Genomic DNA, 9,990 nt, shown 5'->3' on the forward strand with positions numbered 1-9,990 from the left:
TTTAACTAATGGGGAAAGAAAAAGGGAAAGGGGAAAAAAAAAAGCAAAGGCCGCGTGGAAGTGCAGAGGAAAGAAATTAGTAATTCCCACCAATGAGCGATGCTTGACCACGTCCTTGAAGCAGGGCCTCAACGCACGTAGCCGTTGGTCAGGAGAACAGACATTTTCACAACGAGAGCCCACTCATCCCCTCTCCTTCCTTTTTCCACCTTTTAGTGATGAGTGTGACATCATATGGTATGGAATATCTCTTTGGTTCGTTTAGGTCAGCTGCTCTGGTGATGTTCCTTCCTCACCTCCTGCCCACCCCCAGCCTGCTGGCTTGAGGGGGTTAGAGGGAGTCCTGATGCTGTGCCAGTATTGCTCAGCAGTAGACAGAACTGGCGTGATACCAATGCTATTCTAGCTACAAATGCAGAGCACAGCACTGTATGGGCTGCTGCAGGGAAAATTAACTCCATCCCAGCCAGACCCAGTACACCATGTCACTGACAAAGATGTTAAACAGTGCTGGTCCCTGAGGGACACCACTCGGCATTGTTCTCCACTTCGACATATAACCCTCTTACTTACTCAGTCTCCTTATTGATGGTCTGAAGGCTGGGAAAGCCCTAGTCTTGCTTGTGTCTTTCAGTTCAGCTTCGTTGTTCATATGTAACTACCTAGTAACATAACAATCTCCTATAGAAAGTGACATCTGGTCAAAACACTACCAAGTTACAAGAAGCTTCAAACCTTTTCTGCTTTAGCAAAAGAATGCAATATTCTGAATTAATACTGTTGAAAAGGATACAATATTCAGAGTAAGCATAAATATCCATTCACCTCTCCAACATGTATGAAAAAAACATGCAGTGTCTTTGCTAATTTGGTGTTAGTCTGGGAGAGATGGAGGGAGAAAAATAGAGTAAGGCAAAATTGGTTCCTTGTCTAAAAGAATACAGTTTTAGAGCTTTTCACTACCCTACAGGAAGGACCCCATAGGCCCTTACTGGCAGGATACAAGGCCAACTTTGACTGACTCCTGAGGATTTCACAAGTTGTGAGTGGCTGTCAGAAAGCCCTGATGGGTTTGTGCTTTTCAACTATGTTGTGGTTTAACCTGGCAAGCAACTACGCACCACACAGCTTTTTGCTCACTCACCCCACAGTGGGACGGGGGAGAGAATTTAAAAAAGAAACAGGCAAAAGCTTATGGACTGAAACCAAGACAGTTTAAAAGGACAGAAAAGGAATGGATAATAATAATAATAAAAGAATACACAAAACAAGCGATGCACAATGCAATTGCTCACCACCCACTGACCGATGACCAGCCCCACCCTGAGCAGCAGCTCCCCCGATTTTATTATTCATCATGACATCATACGGTACAGAATATCCCTTTGGCCAGTTTGGGTCAGCTGTCCTGACTGTGTCCCCTCCCAGCTTCTTGTGCACCCTCAGCCTCCTCACTGTCAGAGCAGTATGAGAAGCTGAAAAGTCCTTGAGTGTAAGCGCTGCTCAGCAACAACTGAAATAACAGTTTTATTCTCATCAGCATTATTCTCATCCTCCATCCAAAACACAGCACCATACCAGCTACCAGGAGGAAAATTAACTCTATCCCAGCCAAAAATCACCACTAGGTGATAGCTCCCCTGAGTCAGGAAGGACAGCCTCTCAGAATGAGCCTCTGGGCTCTCCCTAGGTGAAACTCAGGCAAGGGGTTGAGGAAAGGACCCCAAACACTCTGACTGACACTGCATTTCTAGGGATCTGGAGACTATACCTGCCACCACAGGGTGTAGGTGAAAATCGCAGCCACAGCCTACGATGACTTAAAAGCTCTTCTCTCTAGAACACTTACTGCTTTTGTGTTTTACCTTGCAACAGAATTACAGCTTTTGGTCATTCTGCATTTCCATCAGGAACTGCCTCTGCGATGTCTAACATTGGGCCAATGATCCTTTACCATTATTCTTCTTCTTTCCCAAACTACATCCTTGTGTCTAAATTGGAGAGACATGGATTTGACAGATGGACCACTCGGTGAGTAAGGAATTATCACAGAATCAGAGAATCACAGAATGGTTGAGATTGGAAGGGACCTCTAGATATCATCTAGTCCAACCTCCCTCAAGCAGGGTCCCCTAGAGCACATTACCCAAGATTGTGGCCAGATGGTTTTTGAATATCTGCAAGGAAGGAGACTCCACAACCTCTCTGGGCAACCTGTTCCAATGTTCAGTCACCCTCATAGTAAAGACATTTTTCCTCATGTTCAGATGGATCTTCCTGTGTTTCAGATTGTGCCCGTTGTCTCTCATCCTGTTGTGCACCACTGAGAAGAGTCTGGCTCCATCCTCTTGACCTCCTCCCTTCAGGTATTTATATACATTAATAAGATCCGTCCTGAGCCTTCTCTTCTCTTTGCTGAACAGGTCCAGTTCCCTCAGCCTTTCCTTATATGAGAGATGCTCCAATCCCCTAATCATCTTCATAGCCATCTGCTGGACTTGCTCCAGGAGTTCCATGTCCCTCTTGTACTGGGGAGCCCAGAACTGGACAGAGTACTCCAGATGAGGCCTTACCAGGGCTGAGTAGAGGAGGAGGATAACCTCTCTTGACCTACTGGCAACATTCTTCTTAATGCAGGCCAGGATACCATTGGCCTTCTTGGCTACAAGTGTGCATTGCTGGTCAACTTGTCATCCACCAGGACCCTCAGGTCCTTCTCCGCAGAGCTACTTTTCAGCAGGTCAGCCCCCAGCCTGTACTGGTGCATGGGTTTATTCTTCCCCCAGTTCAGGACTCTCCTGGTTTTGGCTGGGATAGAGTTAATTTTCCTCCTAGTGCTATTTTTGGATGTAGGATGAGAATAATGTTGATAACATGCTGATGTTTTAATTGTTGCAGAGCAGTGCTTACACTAAGTCGAGGACTTTTCAGCTTCTCATACTGCCCTGACAGTGAGGAGGCTGGGGGTGTACAATGAGCTGGGAAGGACAGCTGGCCCAAACTGGCCAAAGGGATATTTCATACCATATGACATCAAGCTGAAAAATTAATATGGGGTGGCTGGCCAGGGGTGGGAGTGGGGGCAGAGGACCAATTGCATTGTGCATCACTTGCTTTGTGCATATTGTTATTACTACTACCACTATTATTATTATTTCTCTTTCTTTTCTGTCCTATTAAACTGTATTTATCTCACCCCACAAGATTTTACTTTTTTTTTTTTTTTCCCATCCCACTGTTAGGGGGGAGGGTGAGCGAATGGCTGTGTGGTGCTTAGCTGCCTGCTGGGTTAAACCACAACAAAGACCCTGCACTTGCCTTTCTTGAATTTCAGAAGGTTCCTCTCTGCCCATCTTTGCAGCCTGTCAAGATCCTTCTGAATGACAGCACAGCACTCTGGTGTGTCAGCCATTCATCACAGTTTTGTATCATCAATAAACTTGCTGGAAGAAACACTCTAGTCCTTCTTCCAAGTCATTGATGAATAAGTTAAACAACACTGGACCCAATATTTACCCCTGGTGGACACTGCTAGCTACAGGCCTCCAACTAGACTGTGCTACTGATCACAACCCTCTGAGACCTTCTGTTCAGGCAGTTCTCGATCTACCTCACCATCCAGTCATCCAGCCTGCAGTTCCTGAGCTTGCCTATGAAGATATCATGGGAGACGGTGTCAAAAGCCTCACTGAAGTCCAGGAAGACAACATCCGCTGCTCTCTCCTCATCTACCCAGACACTCATTCCATCATAGAAGGCTATCAGATTGGCTAAGCATGATTTCCCCTTAGTGGATCCATGCTGACTATTCCTCATCACCTTGTCTTCCACATGCTTAGAGATAACATCCAGGGTGAGCTGTTCCATCACCTTTCCAGGGACTGAAGTAAGGCTAACTTCCCTGTAGTTTCATGGGTCTTCCTCCTTGCCCTTTTTGAAAACTGGGGTGACATTTGCTTTCTTTCCGTCTTCAGACACCTCTCCTGATTGCCATGACCTTTCAAAGATGATCGAGAGTGGCATAGCAATGATGTCTGCCAGCTCCCGCAGCACTCATGGCTGCATCCCATCAGGGCCCATAAATTTTAAGGTATCAAGTTTGCCTAAATGATCTCTAACCCAATCCTCCTCAACCAAGGCAAAGTCTTCCTTTCTCCTGACTTTCTCCCTGGTTTCCTGGGTCAGGGATTCCTGAGGGCTGGCCTTGGCAGTGAAGACTGAAGCAAAGGCGGCATTAAGTATCTCTGTCTTCTCAGCATCCTCCGTTGCCAAGCCCCCTGCCCCATTCTGTAGTAGGCCTACATTTTCCCTAATTTTCCTTTTGTCATTGATGTATTTGAAGAAGCCCCTCTCGTTGTCATTGACATCCTCAGACAAATTTAATTTCAAATGGGCCTTGGCCTTCCTTGTCATATTTATATACTTGTCATATTATATACTCTGACAGCATCCCTATATTCATCCTAAGTGGCCTTTCCCTGCTTCCACCTCCTGTACACATCCTGCTTCTGTTTGAGTTCTGTCAGGAGTTCCTTGTTCATCCATGTAGGTCTCCTGCCCCCCCTCGCTTGACTTCTTACTCATAGGAATGCACCAATCTTGAGCTTGGAAGAAGTGATGCTTGAATATTAACCAGCTCTCTTGGACCCCTTTTCCTTCTAGGATCCATTCCTATGGGATTCTTCCAAGAAGGTCCCTGAAGAGGACAAAGTTAGCTCTGCTGAAGTCAAGGACTGTGATCTATCTTATTGCCTTGCTTCCACCTTGCAGGATCCTGAACTCCATGATCTTGTGGTCACTATAGCCAAGGCTGCCCCCAGCCTTCACATCTCCAACCAGTCCTTCTTTGTTAGTACAAGGTCCAGCAACATACCATTCCTCATTGGCTCCTCCATCACCTGTGTCAGAAAGTTATTATCAGTGCTTTCCAGGAACCTCCTGGATTGTTTGTGCTTTGCTGTGTTGCTCCTCTGGCAGATGTCAAGGTGGCTGAAGTGCCCCGTGATAACTAGGGCCTGTGATGATGAGGCTACTTCCAGCTGTCTGTAGAAGGCCTCATCTACTTCCTCCTCCTAATCAGATGGCCTGTAGCAAACACCCAAAATGCTGTCACCCTTTTTAGTCTGTCCTTTAATCCTTCCCTATAAACTCTTGATCCACTCATCATCCACCACAAGGTAGACCTCCATACATTCCAGGTGTTCTCTCACATAAAGGGCAACTCCACCACCTCACCTATCTGGCCTATCTTAGAAAGGGCACAAGAGTCGAGATAAGGACAGAGAGATCACTCAACAACTATCCTCATGGGCAAAACAGACTCAACATAGAAAGATTAATATAATTTATTGCCTATCGCTAGCAGACTAGAACAGTGAGAAACTAAAAGCAAACTAAAAGCATCTCCCCCCCCCCCATATACCCTCTTCTACAACCTCCCCCCGAGCAGTGCAGGGGAACGGTGAATGGGGTTTGTGGTCAGTCCATAACGCTTCATCTCCACCACTCCTTCATGGTCACTCTCTTCCCCTGCTCCAATGTGGGGCCCCTCCCATGGTCAAAAGTCCTTCCCAAATTGAACCTATGTGGACTTTCCACAAACAGCAGATGGAACAGGCTGCCCAGAGAAGCTGTGAATGCCCCCTCCTTGGAAGTGTTCAAGGCTGGGTTGGATGGAGCTTTGAGCAACCTTATGTAGTGGAAGGTGTCCTGGCCCATGGCAGGGGGCTTGGAACTAGATGACCTTTTTTAAGGTCCCTTTCAACCCAAACCATTCTATGATTGTATGATTCTGCAATTTTGTCTTTGTTCTCAACTAAGGCTGAAATGCACAACTGTCAACTTCACCATTTACTAATATCTTTATTATTTCTGCCCAGAGCTTAAATTCTGTGATCATATTTGTGCACTAAGTGTGAAATTCATCTCTGTGGGACCACTCCAAGGCCACACCATTGCAGTCACTCACAGTGTTGTCAATTAGAAAGCAAGGGAAGAAATACCATACACCTTCTGCTAGCTCTATGTACTGGGATGGATGCCAATCACTATAAAGTATTTGATAGACATCAATCTCCAAAAAAGTTAATGTTAAAATGCTACAATCATGGAAACATCTTGTTTTCATTAATATTGTCAAGAAAGTTAATATTTAAAGTTATTTAATATTTAACATTTTATGTTAATGTTAATGCTATAACATATTTCTGATATTAATTATTAGAAGAATAGGTATTATGTACGTATAAAATGATAAAAATGCATTTAAATGAAAGATACAAGTACATCTGTAAGCAAGAGCTGGTATGCAGATAACAAAATTCACTCTTTTTCTACTATTGTGAAGACATGAAGAGCACTTTTATATTTGTGGTGGTTTAACATTGGTAGGTGTATTAGGTTTACATGGCAAGGTTTTGGTAGCGGGGGGCTGCAGGGGTCGCCTCTGTGAGAAGAGTCCAGAAGCTGCCCCATGTTAGATAAGAGCCAATTTCAGCCAGCTGGAAAAGGGACCTGCCGCTGGCCAGAGCTGAGCCAATGAGCAATGTTGCTTGCGCCTCTGTGAGAGCAGATTTAAGAAATTGAAAAAAAAAAACTGCTGCAAAACAACAGCAGCTGGGAGAGTGAGGAGTGAGAAACAGCCCTGCAGGCACCAAGGTAAGTGAAGAAGGAAGGGGAGGAGGTGCTCCAGGCGCTGGAGCAGAAGTTCCCCTGTGGCCTATGGAGAGGGCTGTGGTGGAGCAGATTTACATGCTTCAGCCTGTTAAGGAGCCCACAGTGCAGCAGGTATCACAGAATCACAGAATAGTCTAGGTTAGAAGAGACCTCCAAGATCACCGAGTCCAACCTCCTACCTAACGCTAACAAATCTTCCACTAAACCATATCCCTAAGCTCTACATCTAAACGTCTTTTAAAGACCTCCAGGGATGGTGACTCAACCACTTCCCTGGGCAGCCTATTCCAGTGACTAACAACCCGTTCAGTAAAGAAGTTCTTCCTAATATCCAACCTAAACCTCCCCTGGCGCAACTTTAGCCCATTCCCCCTCGTCCTGTCACCAGGCACATGGGAGAACAGACCAACCCCCACCTCGCTACAGCCTCCTTTCAGGTACCTGTAGAGTGCAATAAGGTCACCCCTGAGCCTCCTCTTCTCCAGGCTAAACAGTCCCAGCTCCCTCAGCCGCTCCTCGTAAGACTTGTTCTCCAGACCCTTCACCAGCTTCGTAGCCCTTCTCTGGACTTGCTCGAGCACCTCCATGTCCTTCTTGTAGCGAGGGGCCCAAAACTGAACACAGTACTCGAGGTGCGGCCTCACCAGAGCCGAGTACAGGGGGACAATCACTTCCCTGGACCTGCTGGCCACGCTGTTTCTTATGCAGGCCAGGATGCTGCTGGCCTTCTTGGCCGCCTGAGCACACTGCTGGCTCATATTCAGCCGACTGTCAACCAATACTCCCAGGTCCTTCTCTGACAGGCAGCTTTCTAACCACACATCTCCCAGCCTGGAGCGTTGCTTGGGGTTGTTGTGCCCCAGGTGCAGGACCCGGCACTTGGCCTTGTTGAACTTCATACCGTTGGCCTCGGCCCATCGGTCCAGCCTATCCAGATCCTCCTACAGAGCCTTCCTACCCTCGAGCAGATCGACACACGCACCTAACTTGATGTCGTCTGCAAACTTGCTGAGGGTGCACTCGATCCCCTCGTCCAGATCATCGATGAAGATGTTAAAGAGGACTGGCCCCAGTACCGAGCCCTGGGGGACTCCACTAGTGACCGGCCTCCAACTCGATTTGACTCCATTCACCACAACTCTCTGGGCCCGGCCATCCAGCCAGCTCTTAACCCAACGAAGTGTACGCCAGTCCAAGCCATGAGCAGCCAGTTTCCTGAGGAGAATGCTGTGGGGGACGGTGTCAAATGCCTTATTGAAGTCAAGGTAGACCACGTCCACAGCCTTTCCCTCATCCACTAAGCATGTCACCTTGTGGGAAGTAAAGAGTAATTTCTTTCCTCTGCACTTCCACATAGCCTTTACTTGTTTTGTTTTGTTTTCTCCCTTTCCCCCTCCCTTTTCCCCTTTCCCTTTTTTCCCTTTAGTTAAATTGTTTAATTAATAATAATATTTCCTTAATAATTATTATTTTCCCTTTAATTAAATTATCCTTATCTCAACCCATGAGTTGTTCTTTCCTTTACTTCTTCCCCTCCTCATCTGAGGAGGGGGAGTGAGAGAGCGGTTGTGGTGTTCAGCTGCCTAGCATGGTAAAACCACCACAGTGGGCTCCTCCATTGGATGCTGCGTGAAGATCTGCTCCGCTGTGGTATACCATGGGCTGCAGTGGGACAACCTGCTCCACCATGGTTCTCTCTAAGGGCCACAAGTGAAATTCAGCTCCAGCACTTGGAGCACCTCTTTCCCCTCCTTCTGCACTGTCATTGGTGTCTGCAGGGTTGTTTCTCTCTGCATTTTCTCACTCCTCTTTCACAGCTGCTGTTTTGCAGCAATTTTATTCCCTTTCTTAAATATGTTCTCAGAGGTGAGAGGTGAGATGCTTATTGGCTCAGCTTTGACAAGTGGTGGGTCCCTTTGAAACCAGCTGGAACTGGCTGTTATCTAACATGGGGCATCTTCTAGAGTGTCTCACAGAGGCCAAAACTTTGACACATAAGCCCAGTACAATATTGTGCAATGGTATCCAGAAGCAGTTTGTGTGAAACTGGTACCTAGAACCTATTTTTCCGTGTTGGCACAAAAAAAGGAAAAGAGAGCTATTATATTATGTAAAGGTAGAGATGGGTGTGTTTAATCTAGAGACTAATTGCTATAAGAATCACAGTAACTTTTTACTATCATTTTAATACATTGTGATTTAGAAGTTTAAAAGCAGAGTGAGAGGATGGGATAAACAGAATAAGATTTAACAAAACAGAAGAAAATACACCAATTACTTATTATGGACTGAAAAGTTCTCCCCCTAAACATCTCCTTCCCAAAAAAATCCATACAAGCTTTTCCTTAGGCTACTGTTACCGTAAAAGATGATCAAAGAAACTCTCTAAGACTCATTTTTTTTAGTTTTAGAAAGCAGGCATTCTTTTTATTGCAGCACTGGATGCACGGGGATAGTTCTTCCTAGCATGCATACATGGCTCAAAAACTCTTAAGCTTATATTCACTGCAGGCATTACATATGCAAATGTTTTCCCGTAATGCATATACATATTCAATATTTTACCCCAGAATCATTTACATATTGTCTGCCCCTTTTGGGCATGTGCTGTTAAATGGGTTGGTGGTCTTGCTGACAGCGCACTCTATTCCCTCATCCAAGTCGTTGATTAATATATTGAATAGTACTGGTCCCAGTACCGACCCTTGAGGGACTCCACTAGATACAGGACTCCAACTCGACTCTGTCCCATTGACCACAACCCTCTGGCTTCTTTCCTTCAGCCAGTTCACAGTCCACCTCACTACCCGATCGTCCAGACCACACTTCCTCAGTTTAGCTGCGAGGATGCTGTGGGAGATGGTGTCAAAGGCTTGATTTCAGTAAACTGAAATCAAGATACACCACGTCCACTGCTTTACCATCATCTATCCACCTGGTTATGTCCTCATATAAGGCTATCAGGTTGTTCAAGCATGACTTCCCCTTGGTGAAGCCATGTTGACCACCCCTAATGACCCTTTTATCCTTGATATGTCTAGAGACAATGCCAAGGATAAGTTGTTCCATCACCTTACCAGGGATGGAGGTGAGGCTGACCGGTCTATAGTTACCCGGGTCCTCCTTCTTGCCCTTTTTGAAGACCGGAGTGACATTTGCTTTCCTCCATTCCTCAGGTACCTCTCCTGATGCCCATGACTTACCAAAGATAATGGAGAGTGGCCTAGCAATGACTTCCACCAGCTCCCTCAGCACCTGCGGGTGCATCCCATCAGGATCCATGGACTTATGGATGTCCAGCTTGCTTAAACTGGT

At 46.1% G+C, this 9,990-nt stretch overlaps 1 long non-coding RNA gene across 1 annotated transcript; it reads right to left on the reverse strand.

Moving 5' to 3' along the window:
- Positions 1–549: 549 nt before the first annotated feature.
- On the reverse strand, positions 550–9,544 carry LOC118159267. Its single transcript, XR_004747062.1, has 3 exons — positions 9,390–9,544; positions 6,010–6,019; positions 550–562 (listed from the first exon to the last, which is right to left on the reverse strand). It is a non-coding gene; the product is annotated as an uncharacterized LOC118159267 (long non-coding RNA).
- Between the last annotated feature and the right edge of the window lie 446 nt (positions 9,545–9,990).

Source organism: Oxyura jamaicensis, unplaced genomic scaffold, assembly GCF_011077185.1.
Source record: "Oxyura jamaicensis isolate SHBP4307 breed ruddy duck unplaced genomic scaffold, BPBGC_Ojam_1.0 oxyUn_random_OJ69224, whole genome shotgun sequence".
Taxonomy (NCBI): domain Eukaryota; kingdom Metazoa; phylum Chordata; class Aves; order Anseriformes; family Anatidae; genus Oxyura; species Oxyura jamaicensis.